This window comes from Rutidosis leptorrhynchoides, chromosome 1 (genome assembly GCF_046630445.1).
Source record: "Rutidosis leptorrhynchoides isolate AG116_Rl617_1_P2 chromosome 1, CSIRO_AGI_Rlap_v1, whole genome shotgun sequence".
Taxonomy (NCBI): Eukaryota; Viridiplantae; Streptophyta; class Magnoliopsida; order Asterales; family Asteraceae; genus Rutidosis; species Rutidosis leptorrhynchoides.
In genome coordinates, this window is record NC_092333.1 from 293,962,605 (window position 1) to 293,975,520 (window position 12,916).

A 12,916-nucleotide genomic window follows, 5' to 3' on the forward strand; every position below is an offset into this window, starting at 1 on the left:
GTTTGTCTTCAAGTTCATCCCAACACAGAGGGGATCTATACTTCCGTCCATACAAAGCTTCAAAAGGTGCAGCTTTAATGCTAGAGTGATAACTGTTGTTGTAAGAAAATTCAACCAAAGGTAGATGTCTATCCCATCCTTTGTCGAAATCGATTGCACAAGCACATAGCATATCTTTCATGGTTTGAATAGTCCGTTCACTTTGACCATCAGTTTGAGGATGATAGGCTGTACTCATGTCGAGTTGAGTTCCAAGGGCAGATTGTAAAGTTTTCCAAAATCTAAAAACGAATCGACTGTCGCGATCATAAATAATCGAAATAGGAACACCATGACGTGAGACGATTTTTTTAATATAAAGTTGTGCTAATCTCTCCATCTTGTCGGTTTCCTTGATCGGTATGAATGTGCAGATTTAGTAAGAAGATCAACTACGACCCAAATAGTATCGTTACCGTTTGCAGTCTTAGGTAACTTAGTAACAAAGTCCATAGTGATACATTCTCACTTCCACTGCGGAATATCGGGTTATGTCAACAGACCAGAAGGCTTTTGATGTTCCGCCTTGACCTTCAAACAAGTAAGACACTTACTAACATAAGTAGCAATGTCAGCTTTCATGTTAGACCACCAGTAGAATTGCTTCACATCGTGATACATCTTACTGGAACCGGGATGAATAGAATATCTAGTCTTATGCGCTTCATTCAAGACTAGTTCACGAAGATTACTGTAACGACCCTACTTTTTCCGTTATCTTTTACCGTTAATTATTTAACGACCGTTAACTGTTATTCGTGCCATGTCATTTCTATGACCTATATTATTATTTTTGTAATAATATATTAATTATTATGTGTTATATGAATATTTGTATTCATATCTTTAATTTTTACGTTTCTACGTGTCGCGGATTTCTATCCGGCGAATATTTTCGATTTTCAAACCAACGGTCGAGCTTTTGAGATTTTTAAATTCTAATTATTTTAAATATGATATTTTAATGTCATATATTTATATATAGTGTTTATGTATATTTTTCGTCGCGTATTTGTTATCTCTCCGAATTTTCAATCGCGTAGTAGCGTTTTCGCGTTTCGGGCTTCGTTTGGGCGTTCGGACCACAAGAGATTATCCACATGATCAAAGTGGGCCATGTGGGGCCCACCCCTTTCCAAATTCAGCCTAACATAGGCTTACACCCCCACCATTTCTCATTTTCCATTTTATTTCTAATTTACACTTCTAATTTTCACCTAAAACCTAATTTTGTGTTCTCTCCTCTCCCTCCTTTCATTTTGGCTGAACCCTAGCACACTCCTATCATAATATTCGGCCAACATCATCAACCAATCAATTCTTCATCATTTTTCAAGGCTAGAGACATATTCGGGTTGCTATTTTCGCGTTCTTTCATCCTCTTCTTCTCGATTCTTGATTAGGGTATATACATAAACCCTAGCTTTTTCATTTTCAATTAATTTTTCTGTATTTTGATGTTATATTGATAGTATGATAGTTACATATTATTGTATTGATGATCGTATGCATAGAATTACTCGTAAACATATGTTTTCGGTTTGATATAATTGGAACAGCAGCTTTTTCGTGTGTTTCTGCTATTGTGACTCATATAAAAGTTAAAATAAAGTATCTAGATGAGTTCCTCTCATCAAGACATTAATTTTAGACTCCGGATTCATGTCGTTTTGATTCCCGGAGCCCTAGATATGATCAAAGTGGTATTTTGTTAAGATTGAAATGTGATTTTGGTATGAACCAGGTTTGGTCCGACTTTGTGACCATAATTGGTGACTCTAGGGTGTGTTAGTGTGTTAGGACTGATGGTGGGATGAACTTTCATGTTCGGGTCATCTCAATCCGAGCCACGAATCACCCGTTGCGTCTAAAACACGATTTTGGTTGAATTGAAGTTCCAAGTAGTGAATTGGCTGTACATCACGACTTGTGGGATGTTCTTGGGGTGTTCTTGAGTGTACCAAAGTGTCGGGTGGTTTGCTTAGGCGGAGATATATGTAAGGCTCGCCGAAAACCGACACCCGGGGCTCAGGATACGACCCGATGAACTTTTGATTTAAAACTTGTGACTAATTATTAAACTTATGATATAAATAATGGATTTCATTATTATTTAATTACTTATGATAAAAAAAAGTAATTATTATTATTTACAACTTATGATATATATTTATTATATCATTTAATTAATACTTATGATTTAATTAACATTTTAATTAAACATATGATAAATGATACTTCATTATTAATGGAAAATACTTATGATAAGTATTAAACTTATATTATGAGATTACTATTATAAGACTTATAATAAGGATTAATTAATTATTTAATTATTCTAAGGCTTAGTTATTATTTAATTATAATTTAATTATTAAATACTTATGATTTAATAATTATAATTAGAAACTTATGATACGATTAATAATTCATTATTAATTAATAATACTTATGATATAATTTAAAATTTATTATTAATTAATAATACTTACATTATGACTAATATTTAATTAATTAATTAAATACTTATGTTATATTAATTATACCATTTAAACTTATATTAACTTTAATAATTCATTTTAATTTAATTAAACTTATGTTATGACATAATTAGACATATTTAACTTTAATAAACGTTATAACTTATATTATTATTATAACTTACACTTTTAAAATTTACATTGACCATGTTTGACCAAGGTTGACTTTTGAGTTGACTTTCGATTGACTTTGACTTTCAGTTGACTTTTGTTGACTTTCTAATTAAGGAAACTTTCCTAACTTATAAACTTTCCTAAAATAGAAACTTTCTAAATTTGGAAACTTTCCAAAAATAGAAACTTTCCAAAAATAGAAACTTTTCCAAAAATAGAAACTTTCCAAAAATAGAAACTTTCCAAAAATAGAAACTTTCCAAAAATGGAAACTTGCTAAAAATAGAAAGTGTGTGTCCGTAAGCTGTTCCGATCAAACCGATGAATATTGAGTATTGTTCTATGACTACTTGCAACATGTACAATAGCTATCATACTAAGACTTGACCTAAGTTAGTTATTTATATCGACCTGCTTTATTTATAGGTCGGCGTTGTGATCATTCCTGATCACTGTACTACATTTGCTATTCGCTTAATTGTGCTGGTTACTTCGTTACTATTAAGGTGAGTTATAGTCCCATTTTTCTATTTTAACTCTTTTGGGATGAGAATACATGCAATTTATTTTATATTTTGGACACAAGTGGAAGTTGGTTTAAATTATTCATTGTGAGTTGAACAAAAATATTCTCTAATCTGGTAATTGTAATCACTGGTTTCTACTGGTGAACGCGAATCCTATGGATAGATCTATCGGGTTTGACAACCCCATTTCGAGCTAGTCGCGCTAGCAATTTATAATCGGAATGTTTAGTACTTCGTATTTTGTTGTAGATACACTTGTTCGGTGTATATTATTTATTGTGTTTGGCAAGGGTAAATAAATGGTTAAGTGGTTACCAGGTGGCTCACGGTAAATGGAATAATGTTATTATATGTTTTCTAGCATATAATTTGGTGGTCCAAAAAGGAGTTTTTATGTTTTCAAACATAAATTTTTGTTGTTTAAATTAAATATTGTTTGCAATATTAAACCTAAAATTCACTCAACATTTTTGTTGACTGTTACTCGCATGTTTTATTCTCAGGTTCATGATTGATTGCTTCCGCTGTGCTTAGAGAGTCTGCATATTTTTGATGGCAGCTTTTGTTAAACAATAACTTGCATTCTATTTTGATACATTTAATAGTGGATGCTGTTGACTTTGTTTTGGTCAACTTTTAGTTAAGTAATAATGTATGGTTTTTCTAAAGTTACATATTTTGATAGGTTTCCTTTATAGGAAATCATTTTTAAATAAAGAATGCAAGGTTATTTATTAAATTCATATAGAGTTATGATCAAGCTGTGGGACCAAGATAACGATGGTCGTCAAGTGTACTTTGACGGGTCATTAAAGTTGGTATCAGAGCTCTGGTTGTAGGGAATTAGGCTGCATTGATGTCGTTACCCAAGTCAATAGGGTGCATTAGTGAGTCTAGTCTACAGCCCGACCTATAAAATATTATTATATGTGATTATTTGTATCGTATTGGTATGTATATTGTTATCATTCATACATCTCTATTATGTTTTGAATCTGGGAGGAACTCCCATTCTGATTTAAACGTATTCTTCGACTCATGCGAACTTATCCTTATAAGAACACCTCGGGTAGTGAAACCGAGGGATGTCATTCTGGACTTCTTCCGACATTTCTGTGTCATCTATTATGGTTATGTATATGACGTTTGAGTTATATTACCCGAGATGCCATTCTTGACTTCTAAGGGCTCGGCATTTCAATGTCAGCTATTATGTTTAGGTATATAACATTCTTGTTATATTACGTGCCTTTGTGCCGTTGTGCCTATGTGCTTTGGTCTTTGAACCGGAAAACGTCATTCTTGACTTTTAGAGATTCTTGGTACTTCGAAGACATTTCTATGTCATCGTTACTGCTATTCATTACCTTGGATGTTTTGTCTCTTGTGCTATCCTTAGCACATTGTTTAAGAAATCGTTTTAGAGAAATTGTGTGGAAATTCGAGGTTGATCGCGTGTCCTGACCTCATGTAGTGCTATTGGAATAAAACTATGAATTAGTGAAATATAATGGCGTCAGGCCAACGTGATTATATTATGTTAATTCATAAAGAAGTCCCAATATTGTGACATGAGGAATAGAAAGCGAACCAAAGAAAATTTTTACACTACTCATTCAGAAATTCCGATGTATTACATGGGTAGGGAAGATACTCATTTTCTTAATTGTTGAGATACGGGAAACTCATTTTATCCCATGCTTTTATCATTCATAACTCGCTTGTTAGCAACAGCTTCGCTCAGGAACAGTTTTGGCCCAAGGACTTCTGTCCTGATAATAGTCAAAATAACATTTAACTCATTGGTTTTCATGACCTCGTAACATTTGTTGGTCAAATGTCGCACGACGATTCAATTCATTTACTCGATCTTTCACGATCTTACTTCAACTTGTAACCTCGGAAATACAGATACTCTGTTTATCATCGGGAGTTGTACACATTTGTTTAATTGGGCGGTTCTCACGGATTTATGGGTGAATAGAAGTAATAAAATATTTTGTCATGTATACAATTTATAAAATCGTATATGTACGTATAGATTCAAATGAATAAGTTTACCTTAACTTATTTTGATTAGTACATACTAAATTATGCCTTCAAAATTATTTTAAAACCACACCTTTATTGAGTTGTTTAATTAAGTCAGATTATTTTATATAAAATGGTACACATTGTACATACTTCTAAATTACTAAGAACTTCATTCCGTTTATGTTGTCACATCAAACATTTAAAGCTTTTTCAAAACCCCTTTTGATTGATCTTATCAAATTTTCACATTACTCTACAAGGTGTTTGGATCACGGTTCTTCTTATTCTCCGTTTAAGGATGAAACTTACCATTAAGTTCGTTGATAGAAACTCTTACACCACTTTGGATTTCGGTTTTATAAAAATTGTTGGAAAGTCCTTGCGCTCATAAAATTTTCCCTCTTATGGTTGGACATGGCCGAAACACGGACCGATAAATCAATTTTCTGGGGTACACTCGGTGGTCACCCTATTGTAGAAAAGGCGCTATGTGGGTTTCTACCCCAACTGTTATTATAGTGTGTATCATGGATATATATTTCACTAGACCGTTTGAGGAGTTTCTACTCTCAATATTCGCTGTCAACCACAACACCCTCGTAAACATCAATCCTAGGATTCAATACTTTGAGGTGCACGAAATTATTTTTGGAGATTCATCTCACCTGGAGGCGGTCATTATTTATAACCCATGATTCGCGTTCTTTTCATCCGCACATAAATTTAAGAATATGGATGAATCCTATATTTCCTCGCTCATTGTAGAAGGAAGTACACTCTCGTTGAAATATCACACCTTTCGTACGTCTTCCTTTCGGAAATGTAATGAAAATTTACTTTGAAATCCATGATCCTCGTTATCTCCTTTGAGAGAATTGCCTTAAATATCTATGCCACTTATGTGACTACTCCATATATTTCTTACTTCATTGTTGCAACTATATTTCATTCATCCCAGTTCGTCCCCTTGGGGAGCTTCTGTTTTGTTTGTTAAGAAGAAGAGTGGATCGTTCTGATGGTGTATTGATTATCGTGAATTGAACAAGCTTACGATTAAGAACCGTTACCCTCTTCCGATAATCGATGATCTATTCGATCAGCTTCAAGGTTCGTCTGTTTATTCTAAGATTGATCTTCGTTCCGGCTATCATCAGTTGCGTGTTAAAGAATCTAATGTTCCGAAAACTGCTTTTCGCACCCGTTATGGTCACTTTGAATTCCTTGTTATGCCGTTCAGATTGACAAATGCACCTGCTATGTTCATGGACCTCATGAACCGTGTGTGTAGACCCTATCTGGATAAATTCGTTATTGTTTTCATCGACGACATCCTTATTTATTCTAAGAATGATGAAGAGCACGCAGAACATTTGAAGTTAGTGCTTGATTTATTGAGAAAAGAAGAGTTGTACGCTAAGTTCTCTAAGTGTGTTTTCTAGTTAAGAGAAGTTCAATTCCTTGGACATATTGTTAGTGAACAGGGAATACAAGTTGATCCTGCTAAAATTAAGGTGATTGAAAGGTGGTAAATTCCGAAAACTCCTACTCAGATTCGTCAGTTTCTAGGGTTGGCAGGTTACTATAGAAGGTTCATTCAAGATTTCTCTCGTATAGCGAAACCTCTGACTGCTTTAACGCACAAGGGGAAGAAGTATGAGTGGAAGGATGGACAAGAGACTGCTCTTCAGATTTAGAAGAAGAAGTTGACTACTGCTCCGATATTGTCACTACCTGATGATAATGATGATTTTGTTGTTTATTGTGATGCTTCGCGTCAAGGCTTTGGTTGTGTTTTGATACAACGAAAGAAAGTCATCGCTTATGCGTCACGTCAGTTGAAGATCCATGAACAGAATTATACAACCCATGATTTAGAATTTGGAGCTGTTGTGTTTGCGCTTAAGAATTGGAGACATTACTTATATAGAGGCAAATGTACTGTGTACACTAATCACAAAAGTCTTCAACATATCCTTGATCAGAAACAGTCGGATATGAGGTAGCGAAGATGGGTTGAATTGTTGAACGATTATGATTGTGAACTCCTTTAGCCATTCCGGGAAAAAGTCAATGTCGTGGCTGATGCTTTGAGTCGAAAGGAGAGAGAGTTGAACCTCGTAGGTTTAGAGCCTTAAATATGACCATTCGAATAAACCTCACAAGGTAGATTCTTGCAACTCAACAAGAAGCCTTGAAGGAGGAGAATTTTGTAACGGGAAGGTCCGAGGCTCGAGTAAACAGTTAGAGGTATGAACCGATGGTACTCGGTATTTTACGGGACGCCTTTGGGTTTCGAAGTTTGGTGATCTGCGACAACTTGTTCTAGAGGAGGCTCATAAGTCTAGGTACTCTATTCATCCTGATTCAGGAAAGATGTATCATGATCTTAAGGAGCTCTATTGGTGGCCTCATTTAAAGGCTGATGTGGCTACGTATGTGACTAAGTGTTTGACCTGTGCTAAGGTTAAAGCTGAACATCAGAACCGTCAGGACTTTTGGTGCAACCTGAAATTCCCGAGTGGAAGTGGGAAGGTATTACTACGGATTTTATTACGAAACTACCGAGAGCTGTGGGTGGTTATGATACCATTTGGGTTATTGTTGACCGACTCATAAAGTTAGCTCATTCCTTTTCGATTAAGGAAACAGATTCGATGGAGAAGCTTACTCGTTTGTATTTGAAGGGAATTGTTTCAAGACAAGGTGTTTCTGTATATACTATTCCAGACCAAGACAGTCGATTTACATAGAGGTTTTGGCAATCCTTACAGGAAGCTTTGATAACAAAGTTTGGATATGAACACCGCTTATCATCCACAGTCGGATGGTTAGAGTGAAAGGACCATTCAAACGTTAGAAGACATGTTACGAGCGTGTCTTATTGATTTTAGTAATGGGTGGGATAGATATTTGCCGCTAGCTGAATTTTTTTTTTATAACAACAGTTATCATGCAAGTATTAAGGCCGCACCATTTGAAGCTCTGTATGGTAGAAAATGTAGGTCTCCTATTTGTTGGAATGAGGTTAGGGATGCTCAACTCACAGGTCCAGAAATTATTCACGAGACTACTGAGAAGATTGTACAGATTAAAGAAAGATTGAGAACCGCCAGAAGTAGGAAAAAGAGTTACGCTGATAAGAGAAGGAACGATATCGAATTTCAGGTCTGTGATCGTGTTAGGTTGAAGGTATCACCTTGGAAAGGAGTGGTGCGTTTTGGTAAAAGGGGAAAGTTGAATCCTCGTTTTGTTGGACCGTTTGAGATTATTGAGAGAGTTGGACACGTGGCTTATCGTTTGAAATTGCCACAAGAACTCAGTGCTGTTCATGACGTTTATCATGTATCGAATTTGAAGAAGTGTTTGGCCGACGCCGATAAGACTATTCCTCTGGAGGAACTTCGTGTTGATAAGCAACTACATTTTATTGAGGAACCTATTGAAATTATGGATCGAGAGGTTAAGACTCTTAAGCAGAGTAGAATTCCTATTGTTCGAGTTAGATGGAACGCCAGACGCCATACCGAGTTCACTTGGGGGCGTGAAGGTCAGATGAGGCAGAAGTACCCGCATTTGTTCTCAAATGATGAGGAAACCCCTGCACCTGTTAAATTTCGGGACGAAATTTCCGTAACGGGAAGGTACTGTAACGACCCTACTTTTTCCGTTATCTTTTACCGTTAATTATTTAACGACCGTTAACTGTTATTCGTGCCATGTCATTTCTATGACCTATATTATTATTTTTATAATAATATATTAATTATTATGTGTTATATGAATATTTGTATTCATATCTTTAATTTTTACGTTTCTACGTGTCGCGGATTTCTATCCGGCGAATATTTTCAATTTTCAAACCAACGGTCGAGCTTTTGAGATTTTTAAATTCTAATTATTTTAAATATGATATTTTAATGTCATATATTTATATATAGTGTTTATGTATATTTTTCGTCGCGTATTTGTTATCTCTCCGAATTTTCAATCGCGTAGTAGCGTTTTCGCGTTTCGGGCTTCGTTTGGGCGTTCGGACCACAAGAGATTATCCACATGATCAAAGTGGGCCATGTGGGGCCCACCCCTTGCCAAATTCAGCCGAACATAGGCTTACACCCCCACCATTTCTCATTTTCCATTTTATTTCTAATTTACACTTCTAATTTTCACCTAAAACCTAATTTTGTGTTCTCTCCTCTCCCTCCTTTCATTTTGGCCAAACCCTAGCACACTCCTATCATAATATTCGGCCAACATCATCAACCAATCAATTCTTCATCATTTTTCAAGGCTAGAGACATATTCGGGTTGCTATTTTCGCGTTATTTCATCTTCTTCTTCTCGATTCTTGATTAGGGTATATACATAAACCCTAGCTTTTTCATTTTCAATTAATTTTTCTGTATTTTGATGTTATATTGATAGTATGATAGTTACATATTATTGTATTGATGATCGTATGCATAGAATTACTCGTAAACATATGTTTTCGGTTTGATATAATTGGAACAGCAGCTTTTTCGTGTGTTTCTGCTATTGTGACTGATATAAAAGTTAAAATAAAGTATCTAGATGAGTTCCTCTCATCAAGACATTAATTTTAGACTCCGGATTCATGTCGTTTCGATTCCCGGAGCCCTAGATATGATCAAAGTGGTATTTTGTTAAGATTGAAATGTGATTTTGGTATGAACCAGGTTTGGTACGACTTTGTGACCATAATTGGTGACTCTAGGGTGTGTTAGTGTGTTAGGACTGATGGTGGGATGAACTTTCATGTTCGGGTCATCTCAATCCGAGCCACGAATCACCCGTTGCGTCTAAAACACGATTTTGGTTGAATTGAAGTTCCAAGTAGTGAATTGGCTGTACATCACGACTTGTGGGATGTTCTTGGGGTGTTATTGAGTGTACCAAAGTGTCGGGTGGTTTGCTTAGGCGGAGATATATGTAAGGCTCGCCGAAAACCGACACCCGGGGCTCAGGATACGACCCGATGAACTTTTGATTTAAAACTTGTGACTAATTATTAAACTTATGATATAAATAATGGATTTCATTATTATTTAATTACTTATAATAAAAAAAAGTAATTATTATTATTTACAACTTATGATATATATTTATTATATCATTTAATTAATACTTATGATTTAATTAACATTTTAATTAAACATATGATAAATGATACTTCATTATTAATGGAAAATACTTATGATAAGTATTAAACTTATATTATGAGATTACTATTATAAGACTTATAATAAGGATTAATTAATTATTTAATTATTCTAAGGCTTAGTTATTATTTAATTATAATTTAATTATTAAATACTTATGATTTAATAATTATAATTAGAAACTTATGATACGATTAATAATTCATTATTAATTAATAATACTTATGATATGATTTAAAATTTATTATTAATTAATAATACTTACATTATGACTAATATTTAATTAATTAATTAAATACTTATGTTATATTAATTATACCATTTAAACTTATATTAACTTTAATAATTCATTTTAATTTAATTAAACTTATGTTATGACATAATTAGACATATTTAACTTTAATAAACGTTATAACTTATATTATTATTATAACTTACACTTTTAAAATTTACATTGACCATGTTTGACCAAGGTTGACTTTTGAGTTGACTTTCGGTTGACTTTGACTTTCAGTTGACTTTTGTTGACTTTCTAATTAAGGAAACTTTCCTAACTTATAAACTTTCCTAAAATAGAAACTTTCTAAATTTGGAAACTTTCCAAAAATAGAAACTTTCCAAAAATAGAAACTTTTCCAAAAATAGAAACTTTCCAAAAATAGAAACTTTCCAAAAATAGAAACTTTCCAAAAATGGAAACCTGCTAAAAATAGAAACTTTCTAAAAATAGAAAGTGTGTGTCCGTAAGCTGTTCCGATGCATATTGAGTATTGTTCTATGACTACTTGCAACATGTACAATAGCTATCATACTAAGACTTGACCTAAGTTAGTTATTTATATCGACCTGCTTTATTTATAGGTCGGCGTTGTGATCATTCCTGATCACTGTACTACATTTGCTGTTCGCTTAATTGTGTTGGTTACTTCGTTACTATTAAGGTGAGTTATAGTCCCATTTTTCTATTTTAACTCTTTTGGGATGAGAATACATGCAATTTATTTTATATTTTGGACACAAGTGGAAGTTGGTTTAAATTATTCATTGTGAGTCGAACAAAAATATTCTCTAATCTGGTAATTGTAATCACTGGTTTCTACTGGTGAACGCGAATCCTATGGATAGATCTATCGGGTTTGACAACCCCATTTCGAGCTAGTCGCGCTAGCAATTTATAATCGGAATGTTTAGTACTTCGTATTTTGTTGTAGATACACTTGTTCGGTGTATATTATTTATTGTGTTTGGCAAGGGTAAATAAATGGTTAAGTGGTTACCAGGTGGCTCACGGTAAATGGAATAATGTTATTATATGTTTTCTAGCATATAATTTGGTGGTCCAAAAAGGAGTTTTTATGTTTTCAAACATAAATTTTTGTTGTTTAAATTAAATATTGTTTGCAATATTAAACCTAAAATTCACTCAACATTTTTGTTGACTGTTACTCGCATGTTTTATTCTCAGGTTCATGATTGATTGCTTCCGCTGTGCTTAGAGAGTCTGCATATTTTTGATGGCAGCTTTTGTTAAACAATAACTTGCATTCTATTTTGATACATTTAATAGTGGATGCTGTTGACTTTGTTTTGGTCAACTTTTAGTTAAGTAATAATGTATGGTTTTTCTAAAGTTACATATTTTGATAGGTTTCCTTTATAGGAAATCATTTTTAAATAAAGAATGCAAGGTTATTTATTAAATTCATATAGAGTTATGATCAAGCTGTGGGATCAAGATAACGATGGTCGTCAAGTGTACTTTGACGGGTCGTTAAAATTACCGAAACAAGAAACCCAAATTCTGTTGCCAAAGTACCGTGTACCATTAGCTTTCACTTGAAGTTGATTCTCAAAACCAATGGGTCCTTCACCTTAGATATGTATCGGTTTAATGGCTTCCAATTGAGCTTCACAGATTCGTGAGATAAGATTTGATTTGATTTTCATGTTTAGAGCACGAACACGTTTAACATCGTCTTTCCGACTAAGGGCATCGGCAACTACATTCGCCTTGCCAGGATGATATTTCAGCTCACAGTGATAATCGTTAAATAATTCGAGCCATCGGCTTTGCCTCATGTTCAACTGTTTTTGATCAAAGATGTGTCGAAGACTTTTATGATCAGTGTACATCGAAAAATGGGTACCATACAAATAATGTCTCCATATCTTTAATGCAAATACCACGGCACCCAACTCAACGTCATGTGTGGTATAGTTCTCTTCATGTTTCTTCAACTGCCAAGATGTGTAGGCAATAACCTTTTCACGTTGCATTAAAATACAACCAAAGCCTTGCTTCGAAGCATCGCAGTAGACAACAAAGTCATCAGTACCTTCCGGTAAGGATAGAATTGGGGTTGTGGTCAATTTCTCCTTCAGAATCTTGAAAGCATATTCCTGTTCTTCGGACCACTCAAACTTCTTCCCTTTTTGAGTTAGCTTCGTAAGAGGTTTAGCAATGAGAGAAAAATCTTTTATG